This window comes from Zonotrichia albicollis, unplaced genomic scaffold, assembly GCF_047830755.1.
Source record: "Zonotrichia albicollis isolate bZonAlb1 unplaced genomic scaffold, bZonAlb1.hap1 Scaffold_254, whole genome shotgun sequence".
NCBI lineage: Eukaryota > Metazoa > Chordata > Aves > Passeriformes > Passerellidae > Zonotrichia > Zonotrichia albicollis.
In genome coordinates, this window is record NW_027428428.1 from 3,888,201 (window position 1) to 3,908,428 (window position 20,228).

Consider the following 20,228-nt stretch of genomic DNA (forward strand, 5'->3'; position numbering starts at 1 on the left):
AGGATCTTCCAGCAGACTTTTCTGCAGAGATGCCCTTTTGTTGCCCTTTCCTCACGAGCTGCAGCAGCAATGTCTGTGTGCAGAGCTGGGGCAGATCAGTGCTGGCACAGCAGCTGTGCCCAGCAGCAGCAGCACTTGGTGTTGCCAGTGCTGCTGCTGTGGCCCTGCCCCGCTGCCCTGGTGGCCCTGGTGTTGTTGCAGGGCCTGAGTGCTCTTGGGGCCGGGCACAGCCGTGGGGGTGGCAGTGCTGGGGCTGCAGCAGGGACAGGCCATGGGCACTGCTGGGGCAGCACTGACGCCTCAGGCCAGGCCCTGGGGGCTCCAGGCTCCTTGCCCAGGCTCTCTCAAGAACACACCCAGGCCAATGCTCAGCACAGAAAAGCCCCGTGAGCAGCCCCAGGCTGGCCGTGGGCAGGCTGGGGGCAAACAGCATGGCTGGGGCTCTGCAAGGGCCCTGGGGCAGACGGAAAGGAGCAGCAGAGCAGGGACTGATCCATCCCCAGTGCACTGCACAGCCCAGGGCAGCGTCCCAGAGCATCCTGATGGAGCTGCCAACAACATCCCCCTTCTGCAGCCCTGGCCTCTCCCCCAGCTCACACAGGTGCCCCATCCTTGCAGGCACAGACACGGCAGCACTGGCTCAGCAGCCCCTGTTTGCATTGCACACAGCAGGGGGAGCACCCCCATGCTGTTGGTGTGGGGACATGAACCTGAGGGAGCACAAATGCCATCAGCCCCTGGGGCCAGCAAGGGCTGGGGGACACCAGGGAAACAACTCAGCTTTGTCCTGGCCTCTGCACTCAGCCAGAGAATTTGTTCCCATCAGTGGCAGTTTCCTGTCCCACTGCAGATGCTGTTGCTCAGAGCCAGGTCTGCCTGGCAGACACCCCCAAACTGCCCTGAGCATTTCCTCTGCTTCACCTTTGCTTTCTTTACTCTTCCTGATACAAATTTCTTTCTACTTCCCACCCCTGTTCCCTCCCCTGCAAACAGCCCATCCTTGTTTGCCCTTTCCTCTCTTGCCCCACTCCCCATTGCAGTTCCTGACTTGGCACCATGGGAACGTCCCCTGGCAGCAGGATCATCCTACAAGTGCTGCAGGAATTGTCTGCAGGCTCCTGCAGTGCCTGGTGCTGCTCCCTTGCCAGAGGCACCCCAGGCCAGGGGGGCACATCTGGGCTGCTGTGTCTGGCTCTGGAGCTCCCTGTTCTGGGCAGTGAGGAGGAGCTGCAGAGGCTCTGCAGGACTGACAGGATGGGCTTTGGGGCTGGCAGGAGAAGCTGAGGGACCTGGGCTGCTGGAGCTTCTGAAGAGGAGGCCCAGGGATCAACCTGCAACTGCTCCAAGGGTGGTTCTAGAGAATCCCAGAATCAGCAAGGTTGGAAAAGACCTTGGAGATCATCAAGTCCAACCTGTGCCCTGACACTGCCTTGTCTACCTGAGACTCCTCTTCTCCACGATGAACAGCCCCAGCTCCCTCAGCCTCTCCTCACAGGAGTTGTGTTCCAGACCCCTCCGCAGCCTTGTTGCCCTTCTCTGGACACGCTCCAGCCCCTCCATGTCCTTCCTAAACTGGGGGCCCAGAACTGGACACAGCACTCGAGGTGTGGCCTCACCAGTGCTGAGTGCAGGGGAAGAATCCCTGCCCTGCTCCTGCTGGCCACACCATTGCTGATCCAGGCCAGGAGCCTTTGGCCTTCTTGCCCACCTGGGCACACTGCTGCTTCATGTCCAGCCTGCTGTCCATCAGTCCCTGCAGGTCCCTTTCTGCCTGGCTGCTGTCCAGCCACTCTGTCCCCAGCCTGTAGCACTGCAGGGGTTGTTGTGGCCAAAGTGCAGGACCCAGCTCTTGGACTTGTGAAACATCACCTTGTTGGATTTGGGCCCTGGATCCAGCCTGTCCAGGGCCCTCTGCAGAGCCCTCCTACCCTCCAGCAGATCCACACTCACACCCAGCTTGGTGTCATCTGCAAATTTGCTGATGCTGGACTCAATCCCCTCATGCAGATCATCAATGCAGATACTGAAATCCACGCTGACTGGCTCTGATCCCTCAGCCACCATGTGGGCACCCTGTGATGGCACTCAGGGTGATCTGTTCCATAACCTTGCTGGGCACCCAGGTCAGGCTGACAGGCCTGGAGTTCCCCAGCTCCTCCTTCCAGCCCTTCTTGGGGATGGGCTCACACTGGTACCTCCAGTCCTCTGGGTCCTCCTTGGTGAGCCAGGACTGAGGGTGAATGATGGAGAGCAGCTTGGGGAGCTCATCCACAGCTCCCTCATCACCCCGGGATGGATCCCATCTGCTTGCAGAGACACCTGTGAGCATCTGAGAGGCTCAGCAGGTGAGCAACTGCTCCCTCATGGATTGCAGGGGGGCTGTTCTGCTCCCTGTGCCCATCCACCAGCTCAGCAGAACACTTGTCCTGAGGACAACCTGTCTTATTCTTGAAAAATGAAGCTAAGAATGGGTTAGGTGCTTCAGCATTTCCCTCATATTTGGTAACCACATCTCCCCCAATAATGAATGCAGATTGTCCTTGTGCCTCGTTTTGCCATTAATGTATTTACAGAAACATTTTTCTCATCCCTCACAGAAGTGGCCTGGTTAAGTCTTAAGCTTTCACCTCTCTAATTTTCTTTCTGTATGACGTAACAACATCCTTAAACATTTCCTGAGTTACCTGCCTCTCTGTCCGAAGGTGATGCACCTTATTTTTTCCCCAAGTCCTGCAAAAGGCCCATCACATACAGAACATCACCTGTTGGCCAAAGTACACCTCAGAGGAGGAAAATACGAGAGTCTATAAATTAAAACAGGGAAAGCAAGCTAGGAAAGTTAAAGAAGAAGAGGCTGGGAAGGCCAACAAAAACTGGGAGTCCCTTGACCGCTTACCACCCTCCTACCCTTGCAGTACTTCAAATCCTTCCTCCAATGCCTCTTTCTGTGGACCTAATTCCTCCTCCTCTCCCAGCTGTCATTCCTTTACCACCTCTTAACCCAGGTATACCTCTACCACCTTTCCCTCCACCCTCTCCTTACTCTCTTTACCCTTCACTACCGTCCCCTTACCTCTGCCATCTCATGCACCCCTTATTCACCAGCAAGTTCCTGCTCTGCCTCCCCCAGCACAAACAAGAACCCAAACAACATCTCAGAATCTCATGCCCAAGAGTGCAGTTGCCCAGTCAGTCTCCACAGCTGATGTTGTAACACCTGGTCCAAAGTGGCAAAAGTGAAAAATTGTTCCCCGTCAGAGAAGTTCCCATGGGCGGGGTGGCCAGGGAGATTGGATTTGTAAACACTCCCTTGACTGCGTCCAAAGTTGGAAACTTTAAGAAAGAACTGTGAAACTTAGTGGAAGACCCAGTAGGAATCGCAAATCAAATTGATCCATCTTTAGCCCTAATATTTATACATGGGGAGAACTGAACTCCATCTTTAACATCCTATTTTCCCTGGAAGAGACTCGATTAATACGAACTGAAGGAATGAAAATTTGGGAGAGAGAAAACCAACCTGGGCCCCCAGGTGACCAAAAAATGCCTTCAGTGGAGCCTGACTGGGACCCTAATCAAGAAGAGGGGAGAAGGAACATGAGAGGTTACAGGTCCCTGATGACCAGAGGGATAAAAGAATCAGTCCCTAGAGGGAGTAATACCAGGTTAGCGTTGGACGGCACCCAGGAAAAAGACAACACCCCAGCACCATGGCTTAATAGGCTAAAGCAAAACTTCCAGATTTACTCTGATGTTGACCCAGATAGCCCAGAAGACCAATCTTGGGTTCCCTGCAGTCGGGGATGACCCCAAGAATCCTTTTTTCCCAGCCTGATGTTTCCAAGAAGGAGTCTGAATTCTTTGGCTCTGGTTTCCAAGGTTGTTTATTGTTTCTTATCTATAACATTTTGTCTCTGGCCTGCTGAGATCTTTTCAGCAGGTCAGACAGAGGCACACTCTCCATCCCGGGGCTGGTGTCTACGTTTTATCCTATGAACTATGTGTACTTTATTCATCATTATTTTCCAATACCTAAAGACACACAGCAGGGGACTTTCAATCAAAACAAATGCACCTTTTATTGCATGCCCATAGCAAATGTAACAGAAGGATTAGAAAGGCGATAAAGGACAGAGAGAGAGAGAAAGGAGGGTTGGGTTGGGGGAATAGCTGCCACAAGGGAGATGAAATCCTCGTGGTCTGGCCAATAGATCCATCTGGTCACGTCGGGGAGAATCTCAAAGCCTTTGGTTAACTCAGGGCTCTTTTATAATCTACCGCCGGGAGGGAGCAGGACGGCACATGGAGGGCACAGTGGAGAATAAATCCATTGGGAACAGGCACAGACAGTCCAGGTCTGAACAGCACAAACCGGTGCCAGCAGTGAGCGGGGCCCGTTGTTTCAGGACTGGTTCCTATGGGAAACATCCCTCTTCCCATGGCAGACATCCCGCTCCAGTCAGGCCAGCACCCCTGGGTTAGAATTTGAAGGGTCTCAGTCTCAGTCCTTGGGGGGGCTTCAATCTCTGTCCTTGACTGTGGTCTTGAGGCAGATGAGGGATCTTTGGACAGTGTCCTACAAAATGACATCCCAAAGCATAAAAAATGTATGTATTTTCCCATAAAATTAAATGCAATGAATTAATAAATGATAACTAATTTTTTCTTGTTTATAATAGTATTATTCTATAATTGTATTACCAAATTTAAATTTTTATATTAAAAAATCTACTTTTTTAGCAAGCAAAAAATTTATTGGTCATTGGTTCTAATTAACAAAATTCCCTTCATCAATTCATTAACCAGTGTGCTTTGATTTCTCTATCTTTATGGTAATTAGTCCTATTTTCAATCGTTTTCTAATCTTTTTTTTTATCATTTTCACAGAAAGGGTAAAAGGAGCCACTTCGGGGTCCATGGAGAACTTTCTGGGGCACGTTTGTGGCCGTTTTGGGTCTGGGGAGGGAATTCAGGTAGAACTTAGGGTCTGGAGGACACTTGGGGGAGCCGGGTGGGCACTTGGAGAGGCACTCAGGGATTCTGAGGGACAGTTCGGGGTCCGGGGCAGCACTTGGGGGTCCACGGGGGCCCTTGGAGGTCAGGGAAGGGAATTTGGGGCCCCTTGAGGGCTCTGAAGGGGCTTTCAGCGGCGTGGAGATTGATGGGAGTTGTAGGCGCGGGTCTAACAGAGTATAACGGGGCCGCGGAGCATCACGGGAGTTCGAGGCGCAGCTGCCATGGCTCTCAGTGAAAGCGCGGGGCATGACGGGAGATGAAATCCCGGCTGGAAGAGTGCGTGACATGCGCCGCGGAGCATGATGGGAGCCGTCGGCCCGGAAGGGGCTCCAGCGCTTTGTTTGGGGGTCCGGGAAGGGTCCTGGCGGACACTTCTGCGTCCGAGCCGTGACTTGAGATCCTCGGGTAAACATAAACTGTTCGGGAGCACTTGCGGGGAGCTCCGGGAGCTCTAACCAGGCTCTTTAGGGCGGGGGGCTCGGCAGGACCTTACGCGCGGGACTGTTCTGAGGGGCTCTGGGGCCGCGGCAGGGAAGAGGAGATGAATTCCCAGAAGTGGCTGTACCGGGCATCTGTGGGGTCGGGAGCACTCAGGGGGTCCGGGGACGCTTTTGGGGGCTCCCGAATGGGTGCTGAGGGGGCATTGAGGGATCCTGGAGGGTCTGGCGGACACTTAATGGACAAAGCAGTGGCGGGTCTCAGGGTTCTGTGGAGCGCAGGGCATGACGGACGTTGTAGTCCCGGCTCCAAAAGTGCTTAAAGGGGCCGCGGGGCATGACGGGAGTTGCAGGCAAAAAAAACAAAAAAAAGGGGTGCCAATATCAGGCAGCGCTTCCGAGGTCCTAAACCAGGCGCTGATTGGCTTTGGGCAGTGATGGGCGGGAGTCTCGGCAAATGGGATGCGGTGGAGACGGGAACAGCCCATTCAACTTCTTCAGTCACTCTCAGTAGAGCCCAGTTCATGCCCAGTACAGACCAACACAACCCCAGTACAGCCCAGTTCATCCCAAGTAGAACCCAGTACAACCCCAGTGCCCCTCCTGTCCCTCCCAGTACAGCCCAGTCCCTCCCAGTTCCCCCCCAATATCATCCACAGGATACCCCAGTGTCCCCAGTCTTCCCCGCAATGGCCCCATTGTCCCCAGTGTGTCCCAGTCCTCCCCAGGTTCACTCCCAGTATGTCCCAGTGTCTCCCACAGCGTTCCCAGTGTCCCCAGTATGTCCCAGTCCTCCGCAGTGTTTCCAAGGACAGTTTAATTTCTCACGGTGGCCGTGGCAGCCAAACCCAGCAGTGGGGTCAGTGCAGTGCCCATGGCCACAGCCCCTTGCAGGGGCGCACTGCAGCTTGGGCTGATGATCCACCCTCACAGCTGGCCCAGGGCAGCTCTGCAGTGCCTTTGGTGGCACCTGGGGCTGGCACACACCTGAGCAGTGTGTCTGTTTGCACTGGGGAAACTCAGCAGTTTGAGATTCCTGCAAAAGACCCAAAAAAGGGAAAACCCCTCTTAGGCTGAGTGCAGCCAGCTCTGCAAGCACAGCAGGGCCCAGGGCAGTGAGGACAGACAGGATGGGGCTGGGCAATGTGGAGCAAGGTTGTCCACACTGGGTCAGAGCTCCAGGCACAGCTTCTGTGAGCAGGCCAGAGCTGCTGAGGAGAGACCCTGGGTCAATATCAATCACAGAATGCTGCAATCACCTCTGCTCTAAAGAGAAATTTAATAAAAGACACCCTTTAAAATAGGAATGTATATTTTATTACTGCTCTTTGAAATCTTTCTCCATAACTGGACTAGGAAAACTTTAATGACACTCTCAGGGCTTTGATGTTGTTTACATCAGACTCAGTCTTTGAGAGTCAATATCACAAAGTTAAATTTAGTCTCCAAATTTTCTTGAAGTTTTAATGGCTCCCACTGAGGGACACCACTGGGAAAGAGTCCCCAGGTTCCAGTTAGTGCAGAACACTGGAGGCAGTGATGACAGCTGGAGACAAACAAGGCAAAGGTGTCTCTGGTGCTGAGCAAAGCTGGATGTGTTTCAGGAATGCAAAGGGCCAAGGCCTGAGCCCCATCCCCTGGCCAGGCAGATCCTGTCCCTCCCTCCTTGCTCAGGGCTCTTCCCGGGATGGGCACTGGCATGTGGGGATGTGCAATGGCAAGGGCAGGAGCATGGGGCGGCCCCTGCCAGGCTGCTCAGCAGGGACAAGGAGGCAATGAGGCCCCAGCCCTGCAAGGGTCACTTGTCTCCTGCTCCTGCCTCGGGCCCAGTGCCAGCAGCCATGGCCAAAGTGCTGCCCAAGGTGGCTCTGGCAGGGCTGTCTTGCAGCTGCTGCCCATCCCTGTGCCCTGTGCAGCCCAGGCTGTCCCACGGTGTCCCTGCCCTGCGCCTCTGTCCCTGCAGGCTGTCGGCATCCCCCGGCTGCCCCACCTGTCTGGGCCCTTCCTTTGCTGACAGCTCTGCCTCCTGCCTGCCTCTGCCTGCCCACACAAAGCCTGGGGCTGATACCAAAAAGGTTAATTAATTCAGTTTTTACTGTTCCTGTGAACTTCCAGCACAGGAACAAGGCATTCAGGGGCTGCTTTCCCAGCAGGAATGGTTGGAGGGAAGATGAAGCCATCTGGCTGAAGGGTGCAGGGATAGAGAAAACAAGGACTGAATCTGGGAACTTGGGGTGTGATTTATGGAAATGGGTAAATTGTAATTCACATTTAGTGACTGTATATAAACAACACACTGGTAGGATTACATTTCCATGTGATGTTGGGAGTTATCCCTCACTACAGCTCAGGCCTGAGTAAATTATACCCTCTGAAATAGCAAATGAGAGGAGCTCTGTGCTGAGTACAGTGGAAACTGAGGACAGCAGAGGAGATCTGGGAGGGATTGAAGGGAGGTTTCAGAGATGGTGGATCATTTTGGCATAACAGAGAACAGCCAGAGAAAGAAAGAATTAATGCAGAGGGCAGATAGGGAAAACAGACAGGACCCAAACAGAAAGGAATTTCCCTACCAGGGCAGGGCTGTGGTGCAGCATGTCCCCCAGAAGGAGCCTTTGTGTGGGCAAGCAGAGGCAGGCAGTCGTGTCCCTCAGTGGGAGACATTAAAACTCCAAGAAAATTTGGAGTCTAAATATAACTTTGAGTTCTTGAGAAGTTTTGTGAAGACACTGTCAAGGACTGAGTTTGATGTAAACAACAGCAAAGCCCTGAGAGGGTCATTAAAGTTTTCCTAGTGCAGTTATGGAGAAAGATTTCAAAGAGCAGTAATAAAATATACATTCCTATTTTAAAGGGTGTCGTCTTTTGTTAAATTTCTCTTTAGAGCAGAGGTGATTGCAGCATTCTGTGATTGATATTGACCCAGGGTCTCTCCTCAGCAGCTCTGGCCTGCTCACAGAAGCTGTGCCTGGAGCTCTGACCCAGTGTGGACAACCTTGCTCCACATTGCCCAGCCCCATCCTGTCTGTCCTCACTGCCCTGGGCCCTGCTGTGCTTGCAGAGCTGGCTGCACCCAGCCTAAGAGGGGTTTTCCCTTTTTTGGGTCTTTTGCAGGAATCTCAAACTGCTGAGTTTCCCCAGTGCAAACAGACACACTGCTCAGGTGTGTGCCAGCCCCCAGTGCCATCCCATTTGCCGAGACTCCTGCCCATCACCGCCCAAAGCCAATCAGCGCCTGGTTTAGGACCTCAGATGCGGTGTCTGATATTGGCCCTACTTTTTTTTTTTCTTTTTTTGCCTGCAACTCCCGTCATGCCCCGCGGCCCCATTGAGCCTCTTTGGAGCCGGGACTACAACGCCCGTCATGCCCTGCGCTCCACAGAACCCCGGGACCCTCCACTGCTTTGTCCGTTCATTAAGTGTCCGCCAGACCCTCCAGGATCCCTCAATGCCCGCTCAGCGCCCATTCGGGAGCCCCCAAAAGCGTCCCCGGATACCCTGAGTGCTCCCGACCCCACAGATGCCCGGTACAGCCACTTCTGGGAATTCATCTCCTCTCCTCCGCCGCGGCCCCGGAGCCTCTCAGAACAGTCCCGCGTATAAAATTCCTGTCGAGCCCCCCGCCCTAAGGAGCCCGGTTTGAGTTCCCGGAGCTCCCCGCAAGTGCTCCCGAACAGTTTATGTTTACCCGAGGATCTCAAGTAACGGTTCGGATGCAGAAGTGTCCACCAGGACCCTTCCCGGACCCCCAAACAAAGCGCTGGAGCCACTACCTGGACTACGGCTCCCATCATGCTCCGCGGCGCATGTCAGTGCTGTTCCAGCCGGGATTTCATCTCCCGTCATGCCCTGCGCCATCACTGAGAGCCATGGCAGCTGCGCCTCAAACTCCCATGATGCTCCGCGGCCCCGTTAAACTTCATTAGACCTGCGCTTACAACTCCTATCAGTCTCCACACCGCTGAAAGCCCGATCAGAGCCCCCCAAGGGCCAGCCCGGACCCCGAAGGGCCCCAAATTCCCCTCCCTGACTTCCAAGGGGCCCCCTGGACCCCCAAGTGCTGCCCCGGACCCCGAACTATCCCTCAGAATCCCTGAGTGCCCCTCCAAGTACCCATTCGGCTCACCCAAGTGTCCTCCACAGCATCAAGTTCTCTCTGAATTCCCTCTCCAGACACAAAACTGCCCCAAATGTGCCCCAGAAATGTCTCCACGGACCCAAATGTGGCCCCGTTTATCCTGTCTTTGAAAATGATAAAAAAGATAACAAAAGGATTGAAAATAGGACTGATTGGCATAAAGAAGGAAAAATCAATAGCCACACTTCTGAATGAATTAATGTTGGGAATTGTGTTACTTAGAACCAATGACCAATAAATTTTTTGCTTGCAAAAAAGCTGTGGATTTTTAGCTATAAATATTAAAATTTTGTATTAAAAATATAGCATAATAGTATTATAAATAAGAAAAATATTTATAATTTTCCTAATTCCAAAACTTATATTTTTAAAGGGAAATGCATAATTACAACTATGTTTTGGGATGTCAGTCTGTTAGAGACGGTCCAAGATCCCTCATCTGCCTCACAGCCGCCGTCAAGGACGGAGATTGAAGCCCTCCCCTAGGACTGAGACTGAGACCCTTCAAATTCTAACCCAGGGGTGCTGGCCTGACTGGAGCGGGATGTCTGCCATGGGAAGCGGGATGTTTCCCATAGGAACCAGTCCTGAAACAACGGGCCCCGCTCACTGCTGGCACCGGTTTGTGCTGTTCAGACCTGGACTGTCTGTGCCTGTTCCCAATGGATTTATTCTCCACTGTGCCCTCCATGTGCCGTCCTGCTCCCTCCCGGCGGTAGATTATAAAAGAGCCCTGAGTTAACCAAAGGCTTTGAGATTCTCCCCGACGTGACCAGATGGATTTATTGTCCAGACCATGAGGATTTCATCTCCCTGTTGGTAGCTATTCCCCCAACCCAACCCTCCTTTCTCTCTCTCTCTGCCCTTTATCGCCTTTCTAATTCTTCTGTTACATTTGCTGTGGGCATGCAATAAAAGGTGCATTTGTTTTGATTGAAAGTCCCCTGCTGTGGAAGGGGCTAGCAGCAGGCCTGTTAGCTAAAGGAGCAAGAAGTAAGAAGAAGAAGAAGCTGATAAGGAGCTTTCTCCAAGGCCGTAACCAAGGAGATCGAGAGAAAGAAGATAAGAGCATTCTGCAGCTGGACGAAGCGATTTTAGAAAGTTAGGTGGAGTCAGAGTAACTTTTCACCAATGGCATGATATTGAATTATTGTGGCCAATAGCTAAGGTAGAAGAAGGGTAAACAACTGGAAAGTGTATAAAAGATCAGCCATTTTCATTAATAAACTGTTGCCAAGTGTTACCAACTGAGACTACTTGTGGTCTCTGCTTTATGTCGTGACCGCCTCGACTGCGACATTTTGGTGACCCCGACGTGATAAGAACATAGTCGGTGGGAGCCCATACGGGGTCCTAGCAATTGGCAACCGTGACCCACTGGGACGTAGTGGGGGAGGCGGCGTTGGTGCAGCTGAGAGTGGCAGGTGGAAGCCACAGGGAGGTCCGGACCTGATTCCCTCCAATCAAGACACCTGGAAGTAGGTGAGCCACCAACTAGTAATAATGGGACAAAATTTATCTAAAGAGGAAGAAAGTGTTTTGTCTACATGGAAAGTTTTGTTAAGAAATAAGGGAATTAATACGTCAGACTATGCGCTTCGTAATATATTGCTGTGGGCTAAATCACAGAATTTTGGCACTGATCCCGACACAGCATTTAGTGTTAAGGCATGGAAGAAAGTCGGGGACAGACTTTGGCAAGTTATTCGAGCGGGAGATAAAACAGCTGTTGATTTAGCAGTAACCTGGAACTCGCTCTTTGAGGCTTTAAAAGAATGGAAAGTAGAGAGAGAAGCGGAGCAAGATGCGGACGAAGAGTCGGGGCTGATAACAGAACCTGACGGGGGGGCTGAGGCAGAGGGGGCCTCTGAGGTAGAAGGGGGCTCTGATGGGGAACTTGGTGAAGAAAGTTCGGGCGCCATGGGAGTTACCTGGCACGCTGCCAAAGCTTCTGGGAAAGCTGCCAAGGCTTCTGGGAAAGCTGCCAAAACTTCTGGGCAACCTGCCCTAGCCTCTTCTTATCAGACCCCTAAGCCTCCTTATCTCACACCTGCGCAGCAGCTCGCGATGGTGCCTGTATATACTACACCGCTACGCCAGTTAGCTGAAATGTCTTTAGCAGAGAGAAAAACCCAGCCATCTGCCCCCCCGCTTCCCTCCTCTCTGGTCCAGCCGTCCGCCCCCCCGCTTCCCTCTGAGATGCTTGGACAACCTGCAAGGATGTATCCTCCTTTACCTGACAGTGACAGCAACAGCGAGTCAAGTGATGAGTCTCCTGCAGTAACACCTGTGTTGGGGCAAGGAGCTCTGGTCCCTTCATCTTCTAAGAGCTCTAGCCTTACTGCCCCATGGACTTTGCCTCCATGCCAAGTCACTGTGCTTCCTCGACATCCTCAGGAGTTTTGGGAATTTGTTAGGAGGAAAGCAGTTGAAGAAAAGAATTGGGACATCATAGAAAGGTTAGGTGCTCCAAGAGTACCTCAGGAGAACAGTGCCAATGCAAATGTTGCTTGTGATAACCCTATGGCTTTTCCAGTTTTCAAAGCAGCTCCTGGAGCAGGACAGAATGACAGTCATCACATCTTCGCCTGGAGGGTTGTGCAAGACCTCCAATCAAAAGTAGCTCAGTATGGTATTAATTCCTCAGAGGTAATGCAGTTAATACGTGTGATTAATGCAGATTTGCTTGCACCTTATGATATCACTCATCTTGCTACAATTCTATTCCAGCCAGTACAATATGGTGTATTTCAAGAAACTTGGAGGCGAGTGGCTGAGCGCACGGCTTTAACAAATATGCAGTTGCCTCAACATGACCCTCGTCATGCTGTGGGTGTTGATGCCCTACTGGGCTCTGGGCCTTTTGCTAATCCAGATTTACAGGCAAGGTGGGATCCTTCGATTTTGGCACAAGCTCAGCAAATTGGCATGACTGCCTTAACTAAAACAATGGAAATGGCAGCTCCAAAGCAGAAATATGTTACTATACAACAAGGGACGAGAGAACCATTTTTGCAGTTTGCAGAAAAACTTGCTGCCGCCATTGAGAAACAGGTAGATGATGAAACTTTGCGAGAGAAATTGTGTGTACAATTGGCTAAAGAAAATGCAAACCCAGACTGCAGAAAGATTATTGACACTTTGCCTGGGGAACCCACCTTGTCTGAAATGGTTACTGCTTGCTCAAAAGTTGGTTCAGTTGAACATAAAATGGCAGCTCTTGCTGCAGTGTTAAGACCTTCAGCGAAGTGTTATAATTGTGGACAACAAGGGCACGTAAAGTCACAGTGTACTGTCCGGAAAACAACATTTAGGCCAAGTGCAAGCAGTGATGTTGTATGCAACCGTTGTGCTAAATCTGGGCACTATGCTAAGCAATGCAGGAGCAAATATCATGCAAATGGTCAGCTATTGCCGGGAAACCCAAAGAGGAGCGCGAAGGGGCGCGTGGGGAAACAAATACCCCAACAACCACAACAGCAAGTGCGGGTCTTCCCAGCCCTGCAAAGCTACCCATTTGCGAACAATTCTCAGGGGCAACAAGCGGGTCCGCAGGGATTGATATACCCACCGCTGACACAGTAACCATTTTAACAAAAGAAATATGTAAAGTGCCTCTTGATGCCTATGGTCCGATAGGACGGGGATTGAGTGCGTTTTTGATAGGGAGATCAAGTACTACACTTAGAGGTATTCATGTGCATCTAGGGCTTATTGATGCTGATTATTTAGGGCAGATTCATGCTATGGTATCCATTGATGACCCTCCTGTTACTATTCAGAAAGGAACTTGTATTGCTCAACTTGTACCTTTTGTGAGTTCTGTTCCAAATACAGTGGACCGAAGTCGCGGCACAGGAAGCTTTGGATCGACAGGAGAACCTCAAGTGTTTTGGACTGAGAAAGTAACAGAGAGCCGTCCAGAAAAGACATGCACTCTCACCGCCAGTGGATGTTATCCAGGAACTATATCAGTAACAGGTTTGATTGACACTGGAGCAGATGTCACAATACTCTCACGACTTTGCTGGCCTCAATCCTGGCCTCTTACTCGTGCAAGTTTTGGACTCCTGGGATTGGGTGGTGCTACAACAGGTGGCCTGTCAGCCATTGTAATTAATGTAAAACATCCTGATGGCCAACAAGCTAACATCAGACCCTATGTTGCCGATGCTCCTCAAAGTTTGTGGGGACGAGATTGTTTATCTCAATGGGGTGTCAAAATTACTACAGATTTTTAATGGGGGCCACTGTGTTGCAGGGCAATGAACGTCCAGTTGTACCCCTGACATGGTTGACAGATAAGCCTGTCCGGGTTCGCCAGTGGCCCCTGACTACAGAAAAGCTTACTGCCCTGCAAGAATTAGTTACAGAACAATTGCAAGCAGGACACATTGAGGAATCATTCAGTCCCTGGAACACCCCTGTTTTTGTAATAAAAAAGAAATCGGGAAAATGGAGACTTTTACATGATTTACGGCAGATAAATGCTGTAATGGCAACAATGGGAGCTTTGCAACCAGGCCTTCCTACACCCACGATGATTCCACAGGAATGGCAAATAGTTGTCATTGATCTAAAAGATTGTTTCTTCACTATTCCATTGGCTGAGCAGGACAAAGAAAAATTCGCTTTTACGGTGCCTTCTATAAATCATGCGGAACCTGATAAAAGATATCAATGGAAGGTACTCCCACAAGGCATGAAAAATTCGCCAACTATTTGTCAATGGTTTGTGGCACAGGCCTTGTCAAAAGTGCGGGAGCAATTTAAAAACTGCTACTGCTATCATTACATGGATGATATCTTGTTGGCATCTGACAACAAGCAACAGTTGTCAGCTCTTAGACAATGTGCTGTGAAAAATTTGAAAGCCTTTGGTTTGATCATTGCTCCAGAGAAAGTGCAGGAACACATGCCTTGGAAATACCTAGGTATGTTGCTGACCAACACTCAAGTTATGCCTCAACCTGTAAAGTTAGACATTGATGTTAAAACTGCTACTGATGTACAGAAATTGGTTGGTTTAATAGGTTGGATTCGATCATATTTAGGCATAACTAATCATCAGATGCAGCCATTGTTTGATTTGCTTTCAGGCATCACTTCCTCCACTGATGAGAGGCAATTGACCTCAGCAGCAAAAAAGACCCTAGAAGAAGTTGAATTAGCCCTAGCACACAAATTTGTTAACAGGATAGATCCCTCTGTTGATGTTCAATTGTTTATTTTGAAGGACCATGAAATACCATGTGGAATACTGTGTCAATGGAATGATAATTGGGAAGATCAGTTGCATATTCTGGAATGGATATTTTTATCTTTCAGATCTCGGAAAACAGCTCCAGGACTTTATGAGCTTTTTGCAGATATTATCATCAAGGGTCGCAGGCGTTGTCATGAGATTTTGGGACAGGACCCTGTGACCATTGTGATACCTGTACAACAGTGGTATTTCGAATGGTGCTTTCAAAATAATCATGAATTGCAATCTGCCTTATCTTGTTTTACAGGCCAAATCTCGTATCATTTGCCCTCTCATCCTGTTCTAACACTGACTAAAGAGATCCCTTTTGAAGGCAAGCAAATTTGTTCTCCTGTTCCAGTGGAAGGTATAACAGTTTTTACAGATGGGTCCGGGAAAACCGGAAAAGCAGCTGTGGCTTGGAGAAAGGATGATCACTGGGAATATCAGACAGTGATTCAGCAGGGATCTCCTCAACTGGTTGAACTTTCTGCTGTTCTTTTGGCTTTTACTTTGTTTCCTGGTTCTGTAAACATAGTTACTGATTCAGTTTATGTTGCCAATTTGGTTAAACATTTAGATCAAGCAGTGTTGTATAATATTCAAGAGAAACCATTGTTTACCATATTAGTGAAGTTGTGGACAGTTATTGGTGCTCGAAAACATTCTTACTTTATTATGCACATTCGCAGCCATACATCATTACCAGGATTTTTTGCTGAAGGCAATGCCTATGTAGATTCTTTAGTAGCTGCTGCTGCAATCAAAACTGTACCCAATGTGTTGCAGCAGGCAATTTTATCCCATCAATTTTTTCATCAGAGTGCTCAAGCTTTACAGCAGCAATTCAAATTGTCTACTGCTGAAGCAAAGTCTATTCTTTCCTCTTGTCCCGACTGTCATATGACTCATGTTACTCAGTATTATGGTACCAACCCTAGAGGTCTTTCTGCGTTAGAAGAATGGCAAACTGATGTTACAAAAATGCCAGAATTTGGTCGCTTTAAGTATATTCATGTTACAGTTGATACCTTTTCTCATGCAATGGTTGCTTCAGCATTCACAGGAGAAAAAACTCGAGATGCTATTCGTCATTTTTATCATGCCTTTTCTATTCTAGGTGTTCCGTGTCAAGTAAAAACAGATAACGGCCCAGCATATGCTTCGCACAAAATGCAAGCATTCTTTCGTGCTTGGGGCATTGAGCATTCAACAGGTATTTCACATGTCCCCACGGGCCAAGCAATTATTGAAAGAGCTCACGGACTTCTTAAACGTCAGGTTCAAAAACAAAAAGGGGGAATGCAACAGGAACCACCTCAAGTGAGATTAGATAAAGCTGTTTATGTGTTAAACTTCTTGCGTCCCCTACCTGATTCACAGTTATCTCCAATCTTTTGCCATTTTTCTTCTTTGAATTCTAAGCAACCAAATTTCCATAGAAATGTCAAGGTATGGGTCAAGGATTTGATTACTGGTATATGGTCTGGTCCAGTGGAACTGATAACCTGGGGAAGGGGTTATGCTTGTGTTTTGACAGATAATGGTCCTCGATGGGTTCCTGCTCGCTGTGTCAAACCTTACCTAGAGCGTGTGGGAAAGGACAGGATCGATGGTTCTGCAGCTGAAGCAGAGCATGCGGATGACACTGGCTAAGACCATATATCGGTACTTGAAGATGGATGAAGGACAGGAACAATTGTATTAAGAGTGGGAATTTTGTTGATGGTTGTGATTGTGATTTTGTGTGTCCCCTCTCTGCTTGGGTTTTTGCAAAGGGCCCTGCAAAAATCCATAGCAGCTGTATTTACAGTTCAAAAACAAAAAAGGGGGAATTGTGGAAGGGGCTAGCAGCAGGCCTGTTAGCTAAAGGAGCAAGAAGTAAGAAGAAGAAGAAGCTGATAAGGAGCTTTCTCCAAGGCCGTAACCAAGGAGATCGAGAGAAAGAAGATAAGAGCATTCTGCAGCTGGACGAAGCGATTTTAGAAAGTTAGGTGGAGTCAGAGTAACTTTTCACCAATGGCATGATATTGAATTATTGTGGCCAATAGCTAAGGTAGAAGAAGGGTAAACAACTGGAAAGTGTATAAAAGATCAGCCATTTTCATTAATAAACTGTTGCCAAGTGTTACCAACTGAGACTACTTGTGGTCTCTGCTTTATGTCGTGACCGCCTCGACTGCGACACCCTGCTGTGTGTCTTTAGGTATTGGAAAATAATGATAAATAAAGTACACATAGTTCATAGGATAAATCGTAGACACCAGCCCTGGGATGGAGAGTGTGCCTCTGTCTGACCTGCTGAAAAGATCTCAGCAGGCCAGAGAAAAAATGTTATAGATAAGAAACAATAAACAACCTTGGAAACCAGAGCCAAAGAATTCAGACTCCTTGGAAACATCAGGCTGGGAAAAAAGGATTCTTGGGGTCATGCCCGACTGCAGGGAACCCCAGATTGGTCTTCTGGGCTGTCTGGGTCAACATCAGAGTAAATCTGGAAGTTTTGCTTTAGCCTATTAAGCCATGGGGCTGGAGTCTTGTCTTTTTCCTGGGTGCCGTCCAACGCTAACCTGGTATTACTCCCTCTAGGGACTGATTCTTTTATCCCTCTGGTCATCAGGGACCTGTAACCTCTCATGTTCCTTCTCCCCTCTTCTTGATAAGGGTCCCAGTCAGGCTCCACTGAAGGCATTTTTTGGTCACCTGGGGGCCCAGGTTGGTTTTCTCTCTCCCAAATTTTCATTCCTTCAGTTCGTATTAATCGAGTCTCTCCTGGGGAAAATAGGATGTTAAAGATGGAGTTCAGTTCTCCCCATGTATAAATATTAGGGCTAAAGATGGATCAATTTGATTTGCGATTCCTACTGGGTCTTCCACTAAATTTCGCAATTCTTTCTTAAAGTTTCCAACTTTGGACGCAGTCAAGGGAGCGTTTGCAAATCCGATCTCCCTGGCCACCCCGCCCATGAGAACTTCTCTGAGGGGGAGGAACAATTTTTCACTTTTGCCACTTTGGACCAGGTGTTACAACATCAGCTGTGGAGGCTGACTGGGTAACTTCACTCTTGGGCATGAGATTCTGAGATGTTGTTTGGCTTCTCGTTTGTGGTGGGGGAGGCTGAGCAGGAACTTGCTGGTGAATAAGGGGTGCATGAGATGGCAGAGGTAAGGGGACGGTAGTGAAGGGTAAAGAGAGTAAGGAGAGGGTGGAGGGGAAGGTGGTGGAGGTGTAACTGGGTTAGGAGGTGGTAAAGGAATGACAGCTGGGAGAGGAGGAGGAACTGGGTCCACAGAAAGAGGAATTGGAGGAAGGATTTGAGGTACTGCAAGGGTAGGAGGAGGTAGGTGGTCAAGGGGATCCCAGTTTTTGTTAGCCTTCCCAGCCTCTTCTTCTTCTTTAACTTTCCTAGCTTGCTTTCCCTCTTTTCATTTATAGACTCTTGTATTTTCCTCCACTGAGGTGTACTTTAGCCAACAGGTGACGTTCTGTATGTGATGAGCCTTTTGCAGGAACTTGGGGAAAAAATAAGGTGCATCACCTTCGGATAGAGAGGCAGGTAACTCAGGAAATGTTTAAGGATGTTGTTACGTCATACAGAAAGAAAATTAGAGAGGTGAAAGCTTAAGGCTTAACCAGGCCACTTCTGTGAGGGATGAGAAAAATGTTTCTGTAAATATATTAATGGCAAAATGAGGCACAAGGACAATCTGCATTCATTATTGGGGGAGATGTGGTTACCAAATATGAGGGAAATGCTGAAGCACCTAACCCCTTCTTTGCCTCATTTTTCAAGAATAAGACAGGTTGTCCCTGGGACAAGTGTTCTCCTGAGCTGGTAAATGGGCACAGGGAACAGAACAGCCCCTGTATGTCAGGAGGAAGCAGCTCGGGACCTGCTGAGCCTCTCAGATTCTCACAGGTGCATGGGATTGGATGGGATCCATGCTAGGGGGATGAGGGAGCTGTGGATGAGCTCCCCAAGCTGCTCTCCATCATTCACCATCTGTGCTGGCTCAGCAGGGAGGTCCCAGAGGACTGGAGGTGCCAATGTGAGCCCATCCCCAAGAAGGGCTGGAAGGAGGAGCTGGGGAACTCCAGGCCTGTCAGCCTGACCTGGGTGCCCGGCAAGGTTATGGAACAGATCACCTTGAGTGCCATCACAGGGTGCCCACAGGATGGCCCAGGGATCAGAGCCAGCCAGCGTGGATTTCAGTATCTGCACTGATGATGTGCATGAGGGGACTGAGTCCAGCATCAGCAAATCTGCAGATGACACCAAGGTGGGTGTGTGTGGATCTGCTGGAGGGTAGGAGGGCTCTGCACAGGGCCCTGGACAGGCTGGATCCAGGGCTCAGATCCAACAAGGTGCGGTTGAACAAGTCCAAGTGCTGGGATCTGCACTTTGGCCACAACAACCCCTGCAGTGCTACAGGCTGGGGACAGAGTGGCTGGAGAGCAGCCAGGCAGAAAGGGACCTGCAGGGACTGATGGACAGAAGGCTGGACATGAAGCAGCAGTGTGCCCAGGCGGGCAAGAAGGCCAATGGCTCCTGGCCTGGCTCAGGAATGGTGTGGCCAGCAGGAGCAGGGCAGGGATTCTTCCCCTGTGCTCGGCACTGGTTGGGCAGCACCTAGAGTGCTGTGTCCAGTTCTGGGCCCCCAGTTTAGGAAGGCCATGGAGGGGCTGGAGCGTGTCCAGAGAAGGGCAACAAGGCTGGGGAGGGGTCTGGAACACAAGAGCTTTGAGGAGCAGCTGAGGGAGCTGGGGTTGTTTATCCTGGAGAAGAGGAGGCTCAGGGGAGACAAAGCAGTGTCAGGGCACAGGTTGGACTTGATGATCTCCAAGGTCTTTTCCAACCTTGCTGATTCTGGGATTCTCTGGAACCACCCTTGGAGCAGTTGCAGGAGGAGCCCTGGGCCTCCTCTTCAGGAGCTCCAGCAGCCCAGGTCCCTCAGCTTCTCCTGCCAGCCCCAAAGCCCATCCTGTCAGTCCTGCAGAGCCTCTGCAGCTCCTCCTCACTGCTCAGAACAGGGAGCTCCAGAGCCAGACACAGCAGCCCAGATGTGCCCCCCTGGCCTGGGGTGCCTCTTGCAAGGGAGCGGCACCAGGCACTGCAGGAACCTGCAGACAATTCCTGCAGCACTTGTAGGATGATCCTGCTCCCCAAGGGACGTTCCTATGGTGGCAAATCAGGAACTGCAATGGGGAGTGGGGCCAGAGAGGAAAGGGCAAACAGGGATGGGCTGTTTGCAGTTGAGGGGAGAGGGGTGGGCAATGGGAAGAAATTTGTTTCAGGAAGAGGAAAGAAAGCAAAGGTGAAGCCAAGGAAATTCATAGGGCAGTTTGGGGGTGGCTGCCAGGCTGCCCTGGCTCTGAGCAACAGCGTCTGCA

At 50.1% G+C, this 20,228-nt stretch overlaps 1 long non-coding RNA gene across 1 annotated transcript in view; it reads left to right on the plus strand.

Moving 5' to 3' along the window:
* Positions 1–8,757: 8,757 nt before the first annotated feature.
* LOC141727740 (uncharacterized) overlaps positions 8,758–20,228 on the plus strand; it is a 572,619-nt gene continuing 561,148 nt past the window's right edge. Inside the window, exon 1 of the long non-coding RNA XR_012578668.1 lies at positions 8,758–9,364. This is a non-coding gene — a long non-coding RNA (uncharacterized LOC141727740). The remainder of the gene's footprint in view (positions 9,365–20,228) is intronic.